Source organism: Bos mutus, chromosome 2 (assembly GCF_027580195.1).
Source record: "Bos mutus isolate GX-2022 chromosome 2, NWIPB_WYAK_1.1, whole genome shotgun sequence".
Classification (NCBI taxonomy): Eukaryota; Metazoa; Chordata; class Mammalia; order Artiodactyla; family Bovidae; genus Bos; species Bos mutus.
In genome coordinates this window covers 125,856,014-125,876,286 of record NC_091618.1, presented here as the reverse complement: position 1 = coordinate 125,876,286, position 20,273 = coordinate 125,856,014, and positions in this window count along the sequence as shown.

Sequence of the window (20,273 nt, the reverse complement as noted above, 5' to 3'; positions counted from 1 at the left end):
AGGATGACAATATACAGCCTTTACATTCTCCTTTTTCTATTTGGAACCAGTCTGTTCCATGTCCAGTTCTAACTGTTGCTTCCTGACCTGCATATAGATTTCTCAAGAGGTATTCCCATCTCTTTTAGAATTTTCCACAGTTTATTGTGATCCACACAGTCAAAGGCTTTGGCATAGTCAATTAAGCAGAAATAGATGTTTTTTTGGAACTCTCTTTCTTTTTTGATGATTCAGTAGATGGCAATTGGTCTCTGGTTCCTCTGTCTTTTCTAAGATGAGCTTGAACATCTGGAAGTTCATGGTTCATGTATTGCTGAAGCCTGGCTTAGAGAACTTTGAGCATTACTTTACTAGCATGTGAGATGAGTGCAATTGTGTGATAGTTTGATCACTCTTTGGCATTGCTTTTCTTTGGGATTGGAATGAAAACTGACCTTTTCCAAGTAAGGTTTAGAAAGTAGAAACGACAAAAGGAGCCAGACAGAGGCCAATGTAGAGAGGCAAAACTGGGTAGGGAATAGTGTTACATGAGTATGGTTAAGTCAAAATTCCTGGAAGATGACTTTTGGTTGACAAACTAATTTCTATTGGTAGAAATTTCTTAGACTATCCATTATGCTGGTAATCTAGGTCTAGGATTGCCTTGAGTTGAAGATTTTCATTTTAATTCCAATTGAGTATGACTGAAGGGAAAAAACTCTCTTTATATTTCATTCTCTCACAGGAGAAGAATATATATTTCCTATCAATTAAATTATGCTGGTATTTAATTTATGTGTGGGCTCAATAGTATATAGCTCCCATATTCTGGGATTAAATCTGTGATAAAATTTGCTCTGAAATAGAAGCCATTGGAATGATCATGGGTTAAGTGTTGATAAGGCTAATGTTCTTTCCTTTGTGTTGAAGATATTGTTTGAACCGTTTCTTACTGGAATTAGAGAAAATATTAAGTACAAAGCGTGAAAACGTTTATGGAGATTTAGTTAAAACGGGATTTACTGATCTGCTCTTTCTTAAATATTATAATCACAAAATAATATCATCCTCTGAATGATGAAGCAATCTTGATATGAAAATAGAATTAATCTAAGAGGTAGAAAACAAGTTTTCAACTCTAACTTGAAATTTGAAATCTTACTTTCTGTCATGGGGAACAGTTCTAAGTTTATTTCATAGGTACATAATTAGAAATATATATGTTGGAAATAATTTTTGATAACATCATGCTTGTTACAGTTTTGTGCACATAGTAATACCAAATAACCAAAATTTGAGAGCAATTGATATATTGAAATTATTTTAAAATAGCTGCTTATATTACGATAATCTTTTGGTCAAAATAATAGCAGAATATAGAGGGGATTTTCTTTTGGTGGATTAAAAAAACCTTTTATCTGTATCTAAAAAGCAGACTTTACCAAACTCTTTCTCTTTTAGTAGAATTCAACAAAATTTAATTATTTACATGCCTTGATGAGAGCTGGGATGAAGTTTACAAAATGTCATATTTTGAAAAATTGGATGATTTGTTCCAATTTAGGTATGGTCATAACCAAGCATGATTTTAAGTATATTTTTCTTAGCTAAACATGGTAGAAATTTAAATATTTTAAAACTTTTATCAATATTCACTCAAGAAGTTATTCTTAAAATCATATCTAGCTTTAAAGTAGTTGCTGTGATAAGTCACAGCACCAATTCTGTCAAGTTATACTCCATTTAGGACAGGTAGCAGAGTGGTAAAGAATCCACCTGCCAATGCAAGAGACATAGGAGATGTGAGTTCGATCCCTGGGTCGGGAAGATCCCCTGGAGAAGGAAATGGCAACTCCAGTATTCCTGCCAGGATAATCTGATGGATAGAGGAGCCTGGGGATCCTCTGTGCCCTGTAGCCACAGTCCATGGGGATTCCAAGAGTTGCACATGTCTCAGCATATTTAGGGCATTATGATGGCCATTAAATATTAGCAACTCTGGTACTTACAGAAAGTATACTTTGGTGTTTCAGGGACTATTTTTGTTTGTTTGTTTGTTTCAGGGACTATTACAACCCTTTATGTTCAATAGTCACATAAACAGAAACTTTGTATGACAAGAAATGGAAATCAGATCACTATTTATTCTTGCTATGTTGGAAATATACAAAAAATATGTTATTAGGAATTTTGGCCATTGTGATAGTATTATAGGTTTAAACATACCCTTGGTAAAAATTCAGCAGCCATGCCTCTTAAGTTTAGCTTATTCTGCCCTTCACAAAAATCACTGTAATTTATTTTAACTTGAAATTTCTATAATTTTTAGGCCTAACCAAATAGTTTCCATTTTCAGAAATTTTTATTTGACCCTACTGAATCTTTTCTTTGCGACTTTCTGATGGTTTTTGATGTATAGTTTCTATCTGTTCTCATATTTAATTATTTTCCTTAATCACCTGGCTATTTATTTTCTAATGTTTGTAGTATATAAGGGTTTCAATAAAAGTTATTGAATTTACTTTTTGTCCATAGGTCCCTGGGAAAACAAAAACATATACACAGACATACTAATATTTCCTTGTTTTATGGAGTGGTTTACTGAATTTTTACTAAAAGTAAATATTAAAGTCACTTTAATTTTCATATAAGTTGGCATTTGTAGGAATTTTCTCAATATCAAATTATAAATCACACATTTCTGAAGGAAATCTCTGTATCCTTTGCTTTTATTCTCATGTGGAAGGACTTCATAAAGTTTCAAATTCTATTTCTATCTTTCATTTATTTCTCTGAGAAAGAATGTCTCACCTGGTGAGTTTGAGAAGAGGAACTGAGGTTACTTTATTCTCCTTCTTGCTCTTCAGTTTGTGTTCTTCAGCCAGACTGCTGCAGAGCTCTTGAATTTGAATTTCTTTCTGTCTGCCTTTTGGGGGAAGCCTGAGACAGTCCTGTGCTGCTTTTGCCTCAAGATACATGGCGTTAGTGGTAAAGAATCCACATGCCATTGCAGGAGACGTGAGTTCGATTCCTGGGTTGGGAGGATCCCCTGGCATAGGAAAAGGCAACCCACTCCAGTATTCTTGCCTGGAAAATTCCAGGGGCAGAGGAGCCTGGCGGACTACAGTCCATGGAGTTGCAAAGAGTTAGACATGACTGAGTGACTGAGCGCAACACATGTCTGTCTTACTCAAGACAAGTACTAAGATGCTTGGCAGAGTTGCAGATAGAACCATGTTTTCCAACACATTTCATTAGAGATAAATGTGATGTTTTGTGTGAAATTTGAATCTATCCATTGTTTTCAACCTAGAAGGTGAACAAGCAAATATCCTTGATTTGAGTTCTTAAATCCCCAACAATCAGCATACCCTTTAAATTTTTTATTTAGCACAATAACCACTTAAGTTCTTTTCTTCAACTTACTGGGGGAAATGTTTTGTTCACTGAGCACTTTTCCCCTAGTTTGAAATGTTAAATTTAACTTAGTAGAAATGCAATAATATTAACAATCTCTGGAAAATGAAGTAATTCCAAAAGAATCATATTTTAAGTTTATTACTAAGTGAACAAAGAGTGACTCCTTAAAAGTGACTTCAATCTTTTAGAATATTATTAATACTTTATTAGTTCAACTCAAAAACTGTGGCAAAGATTGTACATGTACTTTTACAAAAAGATTTTGGCCTTTGGACAAAATGAAAAGTGTGATGAATTAGAATATTTTTCTATGCTTTTATAACTACTTTTTTTTTTTTTTTTTTCTGCATTTCTGCTGATATTTGTCTTATGGCTAGAGATTTGAGGCATCTTCTTATGCTTAAGAGAACATGTGAAAGAGATACACTGACCATGTATTTCAGTTTGCCAAATGTAGTCCTGGTTATTTGCTTGTTGTCTTAGTATAATTATTAATAGCAATTCTCTTCACTCTGAAAATGTCACTTTAGGATGGTAAATTATATGATCACCCCCAAACAAAGTACATAGTTCCTGTCATTTGTGCATAGAATCATTCTTTTAGGTGTTTTAATCTAATTGTTTCATCAAAAGTGAAAGTGAAGTCACTTGGTCGTGTCCGACTCTTTGCGACCCTATGGACTGTAGCCTACCAGGCTTCTCCATCCATGGAATTTTCCAGGCAAGAGTACTGGAGTGGGTTGCCTTTTCCTTTTCCAGGGGATCATCCTGACCCAGGGATCGAACCCAGGTCTCCACTTATCTTCAAAACTTAAATTCAAGTCTTCAGGAAGTTTTCTATATATTAACTTGAATTGAAATTTGTTACTTTTAGTTTAGTTTTAGTATTAATGTTTATGTTTTTGATTGAAAGTGAAAGTGAAAGTCACTAAGTTGTGTCCAACTCTTTGCGACTCCATCCATGGACAGTCCATGGAGTTCTCCAGGCCAGAATACTGGAGTGGGTAGCCACTCCTTTCTCCAGTAGATCTTCCCAACCCAGGGATCGAACCCAGGTCTCCCGCATTGCAGGCAGATTCTTTACCAGCTGAGCCATAGGGAAGCCCTTGTTTTGATTCAGTTCAGTTCAGTCACTCAGTCGTGTCCGACTCTTTGCGACCCCATGAATTGCAGCACACCAGGCCTCCCTGTCCATCACCAACTCCCAGAGTTCACTCAGACTCACTTCCATCGAGTCAGTGATGCCATCCAGCCATCTCATCCTCTGTCGTTCCCTTCTCCTCCTACCCCCAATCCCTCCCAGCATCAGAGTCTTTTCCAGTGAGTCAACTCTTCGCATGATGTGGCCAAAGTACTGGAGTTTAAGCTTTAACATCATTCCTTCCAAAGAAATCCCAGGGCTGATCTCCTTCAGAATGGACTGGTTGAATCTCAGTATGTATTTAAGTGGAGATAATATTAGTACATGCAGCCTAGGATTACTAGGAGGATTTAACCCAGATGTTTGTGCATCCCCTAACAATTTTTAAATTGTTTATTATGCTGAAAATTTTTAATCAGCACAGATTCTGCATTAACTGAACCTCATCTGTAAGTCTTCCTATCTTGGTGCCTGATTTTTGTGTCCAAAATTGCATGTGTTAAATGACATCCAATTTCACTTGACTTTCAGAGTGTTGGTAAAAATGTCTGACCTTTAAGGTAACATGTTCCAGTGTCAAAATAACACAAGTTATCCCATTTCTGCTCTTGTACTCCTGTTGAATTTTTAGCACTTAAGAAAAAAAATATTTTTTGCAGTGAGCAATCAAGTCACATAGCATTTAATACAAGAGGGCTTTAAGTTGTTTAATAAACTCTGGCTTTAAATTGATAAGGGAAAAAACATGGAATATTGGAGAAATAGACTACTTCAGTTATCGTATACTACTAGAAAAGGATAGAGGCATATGAATAGATGCTGTGTTTTAAGAAAAGGTCAATTTTCATCTTAATCTCATTTAGACACAGTAAATAAAGAAAAATTTCAGGAGAATAAATTCATCATACATTCCGGATTCAGAAGAACCAACTATATACTATGCATGTGCATTTGGATGCGTTTACCATATTTACCATGGATAGATGTTGCTCAAAGTGTCTATCTTTATGTATAATGACGTGAATCAATTCACTATTAGTAAATGGTTAAAAAATACGTAAGAAACTATTTTTAAATGATTGTTTTAACATTAAGCTTTTTTGGTATACACTGTTAAACAGAGTAGCCTATCAAAATAATGCTTTAGTGGTTTCAGTTCAGTGTTAAAAAAAGCTATAATAACACTAATGTTTAATAAAATCCCCTTATTCTCAGGATCAAAGAAGTCAGTTTAATACTATCTATCTACCACTAAACCCATCAATGACAATTTAGCTTCAGAAAATGTTTATCAATCTATTGTTTTTCAGTTTAAATATTAATTTTAGAATTTATTTTTAATTAGCTGTGTATAATTTATGGATGTATTTAAATCTCATGTTGATGAAATTGTTTGTCAACAAAAGGATTTAATAAATATTATTTTCTTTGAAAAAATTTATTGTATTCTGGTTATTGGTAAACTTCCCTGAAAGACATGCGATGGCCTCTTAATAGAACTGAAAATATGGATTATAGAACCAGGTTTTGTAGCAACAAGGGGGTGGGATGGTCCTGGGTTCCTGAGGGCAGATGTGATTGGCTTATTTGAAGAATCCTACAGGCTAGCAGTGAACTGAAGCCCAGGACTCAGGTATAAGCAGGTACTGTGTCTGGTTTCCATGATAGGGTTAGGTTAGGGGGCCTCATATTTGAGAGAAGAGTGGAGAAGGGGCTGTTGTTAGGTCTTTGGATGCCTTCTCACATTTAAATGTCAAGGCAGCTCATAGTTATTATTTCAGGCCTTAAATGACATTGGCTTAATTTCAGAGTTAGATATTAAGAGGATATAGGTTATTACTCTCAATAAATCCACATTGCTGTAAATATCAAACAGTACAGGCAATAGAGGCTTTCACATGTAGGTCTTCCAATTTGAGTTTATGGTTTTTGGCTTCTTGTTATTATCTCTCAAGGTGAGGAGGCTCAATATCATAAGATGCGATGCATTTAAACTGGTTTCAATAGACTCAGATGGCAATTTTGGCTTGAAATAAAATTTATGTCTAATTTTCCAAGGATATTGTGTCTTTGTGAAAAAAAATCAGCTACTCCTTGTATTTTGTGTATCTAATCTTCAGGCTGCTGTAGACACTGTGTATTTTATAGTTTAAGTGATTCTGTGTGCTTACAAGGAAAGACATTATATCAGTGGTCCATAATCTAAATGAATATCAACCTGCTGAAGTAAAACTTAAGATGGGTTTTTAGTTTCTTAAGTACTATTTGGTTATCTCTTTTATGTACTTGCATTGTAATTGTCATCATACGGTATATGTGAAGTGGTAAAATAGACTTAAAAATCTCTGTTCTTTGATAATTATTGCTTCTCTTAATTCAATATAGCCCCAGATTGTTGATTTAGAATGGGTTTAATATATAGAATGCCAATTTGAAGCTCTTTTAGTAAATGCTTAAAGTTTTTTCATTACTAGATATTGAATCTAGTAATGAAAAACCTTCTGCCATCCATCCTTCTGCTTCTTCCTGCTTATTTTTCAGATACAATACAGTTTCTGAAGATGCAGTAGCCATCCTATTATTGTGAGAGTGAAAGCCACACTCTAATGATAACAAAACAGTAAAGTTAGAAGGAAAGTGGGTTCTGGACAGCTCTTCTGTTAGTCTTATGGGTCCTGGATTGCTCCCCAATGGACCTTTTGTTACCCACGAACTGTTCTGTGGTGAGGTTTCTATGGAAGGCAGCTGACTGCAGGCATTACTGACTTTACAATTTTTAGCTAAGCATCAGGTACTAGACTGAAATTGATGTTTCCACATATATGATTGCCATTTCAAAAGAACAATCAGTATTTGTAAGAACAGAATTTACCTGAAGATTTTTAAAGAACAGAATTTACCTAAGCAAGTTTACCGAGGATGATGCTTTAATATTCTCCAGGAAAGAAAATGCTCTAGCTTTCCCAGTCTTGACACTGAATTGGCAAAATGGTGAGGTATTGCTGCAAGAAGATCTGAGTTTAGTTGCTGAGTTTAGGAATTTTTGTTTAGAAAAATGCATGTTTAAAAGACAATTCAACCCTATTTATAGTAACCTTTTCAAACCTTTTCTGTAGAAGGCATGGAATTGCAAAGACACTGGGCTGTTGCATTGAAATAAATGAAAATGCCAGTATCCATCCATTTAATATTAGCAACCCTGCTTGTTTTCAGTTTCACTTTAAGTTCTCTTTCTGTGCCCTCTTGCTGTCACCCAATATGAAAAGTCCAAGGACAAATGCTCCACTGTTATTTTAAAATGAAACTTTGAATTTGACTTGCATATTGATTGAAAAAGAATACAATTCATTTGCAGGCAACAGAGAATCCTTTTGGGACTGTGAGTGAAAAAGGAACAAGAGTTAACTGTTTCAAACACAAAAACTCTATTCACAGGTTATCCAAGCATTTAAACATCAAAGTTGTGTGCAGAAGTTCTTAAATTCTTCCCTTTACAACCCTAGATTCCCAAACCTATTTTATTTCCTTACCCCTTATCTGCCACTCTCTACTCCTTCTACCTGCAGTCCAGACAAATAGGTCCACATTATTTCATTTACAAGGAACAGAGAAGGAACTTGTGCACATGTTCAGAAAGTTTTTAGTGTGTGCTTAAATATCTTCCCTTATTTAGACCGTTTTCTCTTTGTCATTGAACTTAAATGAAGAACAATTATCTTCAAAAATATGAAGAAAATTAATATTTACTGATGTCTACTGTGCACAAGTTCTAGAAAGTGCTTTTGCATATATTATTTTATTTAATTTTCAGTGGCTGCAGCATAAAAATGAGAATAGGCAAGGTGGTGTGGTGGAAGCCTTGAAAGTCCATCAGACTGAGTTTGTATCCCAGATTTTTCATTTACTTTCTGGATCTTCCTCAGTACCTGAATGGAATTATTTCCATGTAAAAGATAGAGAGCTTGAGCCTCAGGAGGATTTAAGGCTTTAATTGTTTATTCTTTAATAGATGAGCCAATAATTTTAGGAATATAACCTCAACTGTCCGGAAGGACTCAAATACTTCATAGAAACATGCTTAATGTGCTTATTTGTGTCTAATTCTTTGTGACCCTTTGGACTGTAGCCCACCAGGCTCCTCTGTCCATGGAATTTTCTGGGCAAGAATACTGAAGTGGGTTGCCTTTTTCTGCCGCTAGGGGATTGTCCTGACCCAGGGATTCAACCAACTTCGTCTCTTGTTTCTCCTGCATTGCAGGCGGATTCTTTACCCACTGAGCCATCAAGGAAGCCCACTTCATAGACACCTGCAGCCTAACACCATCTTTAGTAGCACTAGTTTTCTGTTTTTGTAAAGACTTCTAAATGAGCTTCACAATTCTATTCTTACCATTGAGAGATGAGACCATTGCATTCAATTACTAATCAATTAGGAATGAGAACTGAAAAATAACCTGTGCCAACATGACTAAATATTTATTTCAGGAAATTCTTACCTAGGAAGAGATTGCTCAGCTGGGCGCATAACAAATGTATCAAAAACACATCTGAACACATCTGAAACAACAATATGCACATGTGTTTCATCCTCTTATGAAGAGAAGAGTGCAATGTGCTCCTCATGTGCCTACCAATCCTAAACTACTATATCATGAACTTTGCCCAATTCAAATTAGTATCCTGCCTTGAAAGATAAGCCTTAAACCACTTGACCTAGACCCCAAAACTGTCTATAAATAATATTCTCTTTTTCTTGTCCTTTGTTCGTAGGAGATATCTCAAAGCTCTTGGATTGATCTGCTTGATACTCTGAATACCAAGGCATGGATGAACTTCCCTGGTTGGCAATACAACATGAATACTGTCATGCTTCATTGCCTGGAGAAGTTAGCACTGCCCATAACTCCTCTGGGAGAGGACAGTTGGAAGTTTCAGATGTGAAACTTTCTTGGACTCTCTCCTTTGTACTTCTTCCCTTCAGTTCAGTTCAGCCGCTCAGTCATCCCAACTCTTTGCGACCCCATAAACCACAGCACGCCAGGCCTCCCTGTCCACCACCAACTCCCAGAGTTCACACAGACTCATGTGCATCGAGTCAGTGATGCCATCCAGCCATCTCACCCTCTGTCGCCCCCTTTCCTCCTGCCTCCAATCCCTCCCAGCATGAGGGTCTTTTCCAATGAGTCAACTCTTTGCATGAGGTGGCCAAAGTATTGGAGTTTTAGCCTCAGCATCAGCCCTTCCAAAAAACACCCAGGACTGGTCTCCTTTAGGATGGACTGGTTGGATCTCCTTGCAGTCCAAGGGACTCTCAAGAGTCTTCTCCAACACCACAGTTCAAAAGCATCAATTCTTTGGCACTCAGCTTTCTTCCCTTAGCTTATTTTAATTTGTATCCTTCTACCACAAAAACTCATAACCATAAATGTAACAGCTTTTGGTGAATTCTCTGAATCCTTCTTGTAGATTTTGGAACTTGTAGTCTTGGGAACTTATAATTGGTGTCAGAAGTAAGTGTTGTTATGGGGATTGCTGAGTTTTGCAGTTGATGTCAAGATGATATTAATTTTGGGGACTCCTGAATTTTGTAAACAGGTAACTCAATAGGAGCATTAAAGTTAGCTCAAACTCATGTCCATTGAGTTGGTGATGCCATCCAACCATCTCATCCTCTGTCATCCCCTTCTCCTCCTGCCTGCAATCTTTCCCAGCATCAGGGTCTTTTCTAATGAGACGGCTCTTCACCTCAGGTGATCACATGTATTGGAGCTTCACCTTCAATATTAGTCCTTCCAATGAATATTCAGAATTCCTTCAGGATTGACTGGTTTGATCTCCTTGCTGCTCAAGGGACTCTCAAGAGTCTTCTCCAGCACCACAGTAGGAGCATAGCATTGTCCATTTTTAAAAGACACTCAGGAATAATTCTATACTTATCAAATGTTTTTCTCTTTTTTTGGTAAGGGAAAAGAATGGAAAATGTTGAAGAGCAAGATCATGTTATAGCTTTACTCTGTTAGGATATAAATGAATACATTCTATTTATAGGCTGGAAAGTATAGAGGAAATTATAAATCATAATAGTATTATTACTTTACATTTGCACATTTCTGATTCCCTAATATTTCTATAAGGTATCTTTATTTTATTAATGAGGTAATTGGGGGCTCAGAGAAATGAGGGACCTTTCCTGGACCAGTGAAAATAATAAAACCTTTACACTTAAGTTTTCTCATTAAATATTCAGGTTGTTAAATATTCCGGGTTGTTATGTTTTATCCAAGTTACTCCTTCAGAAAACTGCAGGTGCTCATAGACTTTTGTGAAGAAGATTCATTGATACACTCTGTTCAGCAACCTTAGCACAAAAATGTTTTGACACATTCATATGTGTTTTCTTTTGGTAATTTCCCATTTTCCTCATCCTATTCAGGTGGTAGTCGATTTGTGATTTTTCCTGTGGGCATTTTCTGGCTTCCCATAAATAGAAGTTGTATACCAGATTTCTATACCCTGGATTTTGTTTCAAAAGCTTTAGTCCACTGAAGAGAAGAGGATCGAGGGAAAGAGAGCAAACAGAGAAGGGTTTCCCAAATTGCAAATGATCTTGGGGAATGGAAAGATCTGTGAGTTTCCTGTACCTCAGAAATCTACTCCTTGTGCCCTTTGGTGTTCCTAGCCTTCTCTATACATCTTAGCTTTGTTGGTCTCTGGGTGGGGTGAAGCCAAAACCTTTCCTTCCTGTGCAGAAAGTCTGGGGAAGCTGTCACTTGACTTGTTCTTCTTTTCCCAAGAAGGAAAATTCATTTTGGTTGGGGAGTTTCCTCTTGGCCCTGAACAGTGCTGGCTTGGGGAATGGGTTGATGCAGCCCGAATGAAGCTGTTTTTTCTTCCCTTTCTGTGTAGTTATTGTCAAATTCTTCTCTGTTGAAATTTCATAAGTGGACTTCAGAACCTCCCAGAACCATTTTGTCCATGGATAGCTGTGTAATTGTTGATCCTAGTAGATGGACAGGGGCTAGACATTTCTATTTTGCCATCTTGGTGACCTCACTCTTAAGTAATTCGTTTTAGTTTACATCCAAATTACGTGACTATGCACTATTGTTCCCAGTGTCTATTTTTCTGATTCTGGGACTGCCTAGGTACTCAGCGGGAGAAATCTATCCATTGTTTTCTAGGCAGTCTCCTCTCCTCCCTGTGTTGAATCTTAGGCTGATTTACCCAAATATCAATCCCTTACATCTCTAATATTTTTGAATTCCTGAAATCCTGTCATTGGTTGAGGTGCATTCTTGCTGTGTATATATGTGTGCGTGGGTACACATGTACACGCATGTGTGTGTGTGTGTTTTACAGAGAGTAGATGACAGATTCAAATCTTCTTTACTTTTCTTTCCTTAATTTAATGATAGTTTAGAGGTGGAGGAAATAGTCCTAAGTGGCTTGATTCACTCAAGTAGCTTCTTAAAACCACTAAATTGAATTTTGGCCAGGGGAATAACATCTACAGGATTTAGAAGGTATATGAGTGCTGTGCTGCTCTCAAAGGATTTATTTTTCAATCTTTTAATGATTACTACTTCTTTGATCTAATTCCAGATTTCATACATGCATCACATACATTTTAAGATCATAAATTATCTATAATAGTTTAGCACTTTTATTTTATAGTGTTAAGAAATAATTGCATCAAAATGTTTGGAAACAGTTTTCTTGATGTAAACACAGCCTAAATTTATCCCAGCTGGGCTACTATTTAATGACTTGGATTTCAGCTAGATTGACTACACTTAAAAGAATGGAATGTGTAGTCTCTAATGATCCACTGGTAACTTAAAAGTCAAATTAAAGACCTACAAATCCAGTCATCTGTGACAGTGACTTTAATCACCTCTTAAAGGAATTTACTAAGAATCTAAGTTTTTGTAGTTCAGATAAGAACTTTTATATTAACTGGAAATCTCAGGGAAAATGCTAATAAAGAAGGAAAACTCAAGAATATGTCATGTCTATGTTTTCTCATCAGAGATATTATGAGATATAAAGAAAGTGAAGTTGCTCAGTCATGTCCGACTCTGTGACCTCGTGGACTGTATGTAGCCTACAAGACTCCTCTGTCCATGGGATTTTTCCAGACAAGAGTACTGGAGTGGGCTGCCATTTCCTTCTCTGATTATGAGATACAGATTTCTTCAATTAATTTTTTTTCAAAAGGATATGCATAAAGTGGCAAAAAGTAAATGAAATAAAATAAAGTTTATTCATAATAGTTACTTGATAAAAATGATTTTCTATTTTAACCCAGATGGTATGGAATGAGTATAATAAATGATAATGCTAATATAAAATATGTTCAATTTTCTCTTTTATTTTTAAATAATGAGATTATTTATACACAATAGCAAAGCTATTGTTAGTTATTAAAATGTAAACAGAAAGACCAAAGAGTGTTGCTTATCATCTCCTTGTACAAAGAGTTAAGTCACAGCCCACCAACAGTGCGCCCTAAGGGGAATTCAGGATGGGAAAAGCAGGATGCTGCATTCTATATTTTGGATATTTGGGGCCCTAGATAATTGAGATGCATATTTATGGAAAATTTCAATGACCCCAGATTTGTGTATACATAGAAAAGCACTAAAATCATTAACTTGAGATATCTGTTCTTTGTGACTAGCAGTATTTTTTTATGCTTGACTACATGTATTTCTCAGTCAAAAAATCTATGTATATATTGACTTGTCCCCTACCTCTTCAGAGCAGTGCCTCAGAGATGAGAGGCTATTTCCTAGGCTATCGGCCTCATTAAGCTCCTAAATAAAGCTGAAATTCATCAATCTTACATTGTATGTTTCTTTCAGTTAACAGAAACAAGAGTGTTTATTTTACTTTCAGTTCAGTTCAGTTCAGTTTCTCAGTTGTGTCTGACTCTTTGCAACCACATGGATTGCAGCACACCAGGCCTCCCTGTCCATCATCAACTCCCAGAGTTTACTCAAACTCATGTCCATTGAGTTGGTGATGCCATCCAACCAACTCATCCTCTTGTTGTCCCCTTCTCTTCCTGTCTTCCATCTTTCCCAGCATCAGGGTCTTTTCAAATGAGTCAGTTCTTCACATCAGGTGGCCATAGGATTGGAGTTTCAGCTTCAGCATCAGTCCTTCCAATGAATATTCAGGACTGATTTCCTTTAGGATAGACTGGTTCGATCTCCTTGCAGTCCAAGGGACTCTCAAGAGTCTTCTCCAATACCACAGTTCAAAAGCATCAATTCTTCAGTGCTCAACTTTCTTTATAGTCCAACTCTCACATCCATACATGACCACTGCAAAAACCGTATTTTACTTTACTGAATGTTTATTATATGCAAGGCTCTGTCCTAAAAGTTGTATAAATATTATCTGAGTTAATCCTCACAACATTTTTATGAGGTAGAATTTATCATCATTTCAATGTTAAGATAAAGGAATGGAGACTTAGAAAGTTTAACTTTTTTTGCTATGACTCCAAATTAGCAAGTGTTGGAGTATTTGAATCAGAAAGCCATACTCTGAAGATCTATTTTTCAAGAATATTTAATTTTCTCAGTCTTTGGAATACACTGATGAAATTATATTGTCTTCATCCTCAAGAAATGCAGAGTCTGTTTCAGTAAAAGATAATTTTTTTATAGGGATAATCTGGTTGAATGGAAGTATGACCATGAGTCTGCCTAGGCAGTTTATGAAGATACAGAAAAGGCAGAGTTTGAGCTGAATGTTCTAGAATGAGTAAAATTTTTTCAATTACTAAAGCAAAAGTTGTTATTCAGGTTGAAGAATTAGTGGATGATATTCTAAAGGTTTATGAGAGAATTGTATATATGAGTAAAAAAATGATATTAAAGTTTTGAAGCAAAATGACTTCTTAAAAAAATAAGTTCTGTACTTTTGACAGCTCTCATTCTCTGTCTCTCAATTTTACACACACACACATACACACAGGTTACCTGATAAAAGATATGTTCCAGACTCCTAAATTACTGAGAAATGACACCTCTGTTTTTTCCACTGTTGACAGCTTGACACTATTTTTTTTCTCCCTGTTTCTACTCAACAAGATAATTTGGTCTTTATTGAACAGCCCTAAAGGTTTAGAGGGCAGACTCTGTCCAGCAGAGCAGCTGCAGTTTTCTACTATTTTCACTTATCTTCATGCCTAACAACACAATTATAAATAAATGGTGACTGCCCAGGCTGTTGCTGACACTGATGTGAGAAGAAATATGGCAGCAACCTGGTAGACTTAAGCATTTAAAACTGTGAAATACTTAAGATAAGGAAAGTCCAATTTCAGTGAATTCAGCTGATGAGCAATAACATTTTCAGTGGAAGACTAAGGTAGGTTTAGCGTGGGAGAAACTTAAACTGTATTTTCAACAGTTTTTTTTTTTTTTCCAGTTGTAAGAAAATATAAAACTAATAAGAAGACTGATAGATACTGATCCTTACTTGGAAATCTTACAGTAATGGAGCCTTAGTAATTAGAATAATAATGAAACCATTGTTGGTATGAATTTTATCTCCAGCTACATCCATATGATCACGATGTTCATGAGAAATTAAAATTATAGTTTTTTTTTTTTCTAATACAAAATTAAAATATTATGAAAAAGAATTCCACTATGGATGGGGAGAAGGGAGGCAAAACATTTCTCACACAATCTTACTGGTCAGAGAAAATTATGTTAATGCTTGATGTTTCTTTTTAATATCCATATGAATAAAGTATGAATATTGCTATGTTTCAATTTATTAAAAGTAGGCATAGATTTTTAGGATTGTAATACAAATAACTTGATAATTATAACATTTTGTGATATAATGATCTTTTTTAACAATTGAAGTATAGTTGATTTATAATACTGTGTTGTTTATTGCTATACAGCAGAGTGATTCAGTTATGCATATATGTGCATTCTTTTTTATGTTCTTTTCCATTATGATTTATCATAGGATATTGAATATAGTTCTCTGTGCTATACAGTAGGACCTTGTTTTTTTGTCCATTCTGTATATTAAAACTTACATCTGCTAACCCAACCTCTCACCCCATCCCTCCCCTAAACCCCTCCCCTTTGACAACCACCAGCCTGTTATCTATGTCCCTGATTCTGTTTATGTTTCATAGATAAGTTCATTTGTGTGTAACAGAACTCTTTATATAGTTCTGCTTTGAGTAGGGGCTGCTGCTGCTGCTTAGTTGCTAAGTCATGCCCAACTCATTGTGACCCCATGGACTGTAGTCCTTCAGGCTCCTCTGTCCATGGGATTTCCCCAGGCAAGAATACTGGAGTGCGTGGCCATTTCCTTCTCCAGGGAGTTTTCCTGACTCAAGGGTCAAACCCATGTTTCCCGCTTGACAGGCAGATTTTTTACCACTGAGCCACCCGGGAAGCCCATGTGAGTTGCTAATCACCATCAAATTTATGGAATTTTGTCCATAAGCCTTCAAATCCTCTTAGATAAATATCAAGTGAGGTATTGTTTTTTGATATGTAGAAAATACACATTTGAGTCAATTAGCATTTGACAGCTGTGAGAAAGCTTATGTAACCTGATTATCAGTTGGAGTCTCTCAACTAATTTAGATGTTCAGTTCAGTCACTCAGTCGTGTCCGACTCTTCACGACCCCATGAATCACAGCACGCCAGGCCTCCCTGTCCATCACCAACTCCCAGAGTTCACTCAGACTCACGTCCATCGAGTCAGTGATGCCATCCAGCCATCTCATCCTCTGTCATCCCCTTCTCCTCCTGCCCCCAATCCCTCCCAGCATCAGAGTCTTTTCCAATGAGTCAACTCTTCACATGAGGTGCCCAAAGTACTGGATTTTCAGCATCATTCCCTCCAAAGAAATCCCAGGGCTGATCTCCTTCAGAATGGACTGGTTGGATCTCCTTGCAGTCCAAGGGACTCTCAAGAGTCTTCTCCAACACCACAGTTCAAAAGCATCAATTCTTCGGTGCTCAGCTTTCTTCACAGTCCAACTCTCACATCCATACATGACCACAGGAAAAACCATAGCCTTGACTAGACAGACCTTTGTTGGCAAAGTAATGTCTCTGCTTTTGAATATGCTATGTATGTATGTTTAACCTGAGCCTCCATTTCAACCCTTTAGAGGTTCATGGCCTTCTTCAGCACTTGTGTAAACTCCCTTAGGACTTTCATTCTTCAGTAACCTCTTGCTTTGAGCCTCTGGTTTGTTGCTTGGTTCAGATTACAGATTTTCTCGCCTCCTCTAATGTTGGCTCAGACCTGGAATTTATCTCTGTTTTGTGACTTAGATCAAGTGACCAAACAAACAAACAAAACTGTTACTCAAGCCATATGATTGCTTAAGTTTAGGAGAGAGGTATGTGCAGGAGTTTGGGGGTTTAACATTCTCACATAATTAGATATTTCTGTCTTAGAAGTTTTTTGGCCATCCTACAACAGGGCATTATTTATGGGCATCTCACCTCATATAGCACTTTTGCTGCAAACTAGTTTGGTAAATTCTCTTTCTCTTGTCATTTTTCTATTTTTTTGTAACCTTTCTTGTTTTTCTCCCTTGCCACAAGTAATGCCAACTTATTCTCAGTTTTTGCAGAGCAATAGATTCATCTTTCCAACTGTTAAACTCTGCATGTGCAAACTCATTAAAAATCTCAGCAGAAGAAAGTTGTCTTTCATTTATTTTTAGAAAGAAATCTCATAAATAGCATTATTTTCTTTCCATTACACAAGTTTTGTAAAATTTATTTATTTTTAACTGAAGGATAATTGCTTTACAATAATTGCTTTACAATATGCCAGCAAATTTGGAAAACTCAGCAGTGGCCACAGGACTGGAAAAGGTCAGTTTTCATTCCAATCCCAAAAAAAGGCAATGCCAAAGAATGCTCAAACTACCACACAATTGCACTCATCTCACACGCTAGTAAAGTAATGCTCAAAATTCTCTAAGCCAGGCTTCAGCAATATGTGAACCGTGAACTTCCTGATGTTCAAGCTGGTTTTAGAAAAGACAGAGGAACCAGAGATCAAATTGCCAACATCTGCTGGATCATGGAAAAAGCAAGAGAGTTCCAGAAAAACATCTATTTCTGCTTTATTGACTATGCCAAAGCCTTTGACTCTGTGGATCACAATACACTGTGGAAAATTCTGAAAGAGATGGGAATACCAGACCATCTCACCTGCCTCTTGAGAAACCTATATGCAGGTCAGGAAGCAACAGTTAGAACTGGATATGGAACAACAGACTGGTTCCAAATAGGAAAAGGAGTACGTCCAGGCTGTATATTGTCACCCTGCTTATTTACTTATATGCAGAGTACATCATGAGAAACACTGGGCTGGAAGAAGCACAAGCTGGAATCAAGATTGCCAGGAGAAACATCAATAACCTCAGATATGCAGATGACACCACCCTTATGGCAGAAAGTGAAGAGGAACTAAAAAGCCTCTTGATGAAAGTGAAAGTGGAGAGTGAAAAAGTTGGCTTAAAGCTCAACATTCAGGAAACGAAGATCAGGGCATCCGGTCCCATCATTTCATGGGAAATAGATGGGGAAACAGTGGAAACAGTGTCAGACTTTATTTTTCTGGGCTCCAAAATCACTGCAGATGGTGATTGCAGCCATGAAATTAAAAGACGCTTACTCCTTGGAAGGAAAGTTATGACCAACCTAGATAGCATATTGAAAAGCAGAGACATTACTTTGCCAACAAAGGTCTGTCTAGTCAAGGCTATGGTTTTTCCAGCAGTCATGTATGAATGTGATATTTGAACTCTAAAGAAAGCTGAGCGCTGAAGAATTGATGCTTTTGAACTGTGGTGTTGAAGAAGACTCTAGAGAGTCCCCTGGACTGCAAGGAGATCCAACCAGTCCATTCTGAAGGAGATTAGCCCTGGGATTTCTTTGGAAGGAATGATGCTAAAGCTGAAACTCCAGTACTTTGGTCACCTCATGTGAAGAGTTGACTCATTGGAAAAGAGTCTGACGCTGGGAGGGATTTGGGGCAGGAAGAGAAGGGGACGACAGAGGATGAGATGGTTGGATGGCATCACTGACTCGATGCACGTGGTCTGAGTGAACTCCGGGATTTGGTGATGGACATGGAAGCCTGGTGTGCTGTGATTCATTGGGTCGCAGAGTCGGACACGACTGAGCGACTGAACTGAACTGAACTGATTGTGTTGGTTTTTGCCATACATTAACATGAATCAGCCATAGGTATTTATATGTTCCCTCCCTCTTGAACCTCCCACCTCCCACCTCATCCCATCCCTACACAAGTATTTAAACTGAAATGATTATCATTTTTTCATAAATTATTGTCAAAATTATATATATTGATCTGGCAATTAGAAAGTCAATAAGTGCAACTCTTTTTTCCCCCTTTTCCTCCTCTACCTCTCTTTCCTGTTTCATGACTGAGTGACTGAACTGAACTGAAGAATTACCTTCAACTAGCTTGTGCTTCTCAGTGACAGCTGAAAAGATTTTGGCCTATGCCTTCCAGTCATCCTTTATTCTTATTTTGTACCAGCATTATATTTGTTAAGAAATGTGACCTTATATCTCATTTAAGGAACTAGGTAAATTTAACAGTGTTAGAATTATAAAACTTGTCATTAATTACAGCATTCTCTTTTTTTCAGATTATTTTTTTATTGTGGAAATTCTGAAAAATATGCAAAATTAAAGCCAGTTTATAAACCCCTTATACACAAAACCCAATTTAAGCAGTTATGGCTAATGTTTCACTTAATTTCTACCTGCTCTTTTCTCTAATCCTCCGTCATGCTAAAAACAAAACAGCTTTATTGAAGTGTAATTTATAAACTATAAAATTCACTCATTTTTAGTGTAAAATTCAGTATCTTTTTAGTAAGTTTTCAGTTGTATAAATATCACCACACCTAGTTTTAGAACAATTTTTATCACATTAGAGAGACTCCTTGTTCCCATTTTCCTTTTGTCTCTTTCCTATCTTGAGCCCTCTGCCATCACTATCTGCTTTCCATCACTATAGATTGCAAGGTTTTTATTGGGGATTAAAGGATATTTATTATAGAGCTGTTTTACGTGAGGAAGTTTCTCAAACTGTATTTGTATAATTTTGATAATCTTATGGAGTAAGTAGTCATCATCTCCATTTTAGATATGAGGAAACCTGGGATTAATTGATTAACATATACTCAAGATCACATCTTAGAGATGGTGAAGAAATCATTTAATTCAAATCTGACAGATACCAAGCCTCCGTTTATTTTTTTACATGCACTGCTTTATAGTTTATGCCATAGTGTTTACAAATGCTTTCATATATTCAATTATCCATCAAGCAGTTATTAGCATTTAAATGTGTGAAGTTTCTTGTGTCTGACTCTTTGTGACCCCATGGACTGTAGCCCCACAGGCTGCTCCATCTATGGGATTTTCCAGCCAAGAATACTGGAGTGGGTTGCCATTTCCTTCTCCAGAGGATCTTCCTGACCCAAAGATCTAACCTGGCTTTCCCACATTGCAGGCAGACTCTTTACTGTCTGAGCCACAAGGAAAGCTTTAAATGTGTAAGGCATTGGAATCTCAAATACAGCTTTGTTTCTATTCTTAAGGAACTCATAGCGTGTGGGAGAATGTGACAAATATGTGAGGGATATGATTCAAAGGACATGAACTAGGGCAAACTCTG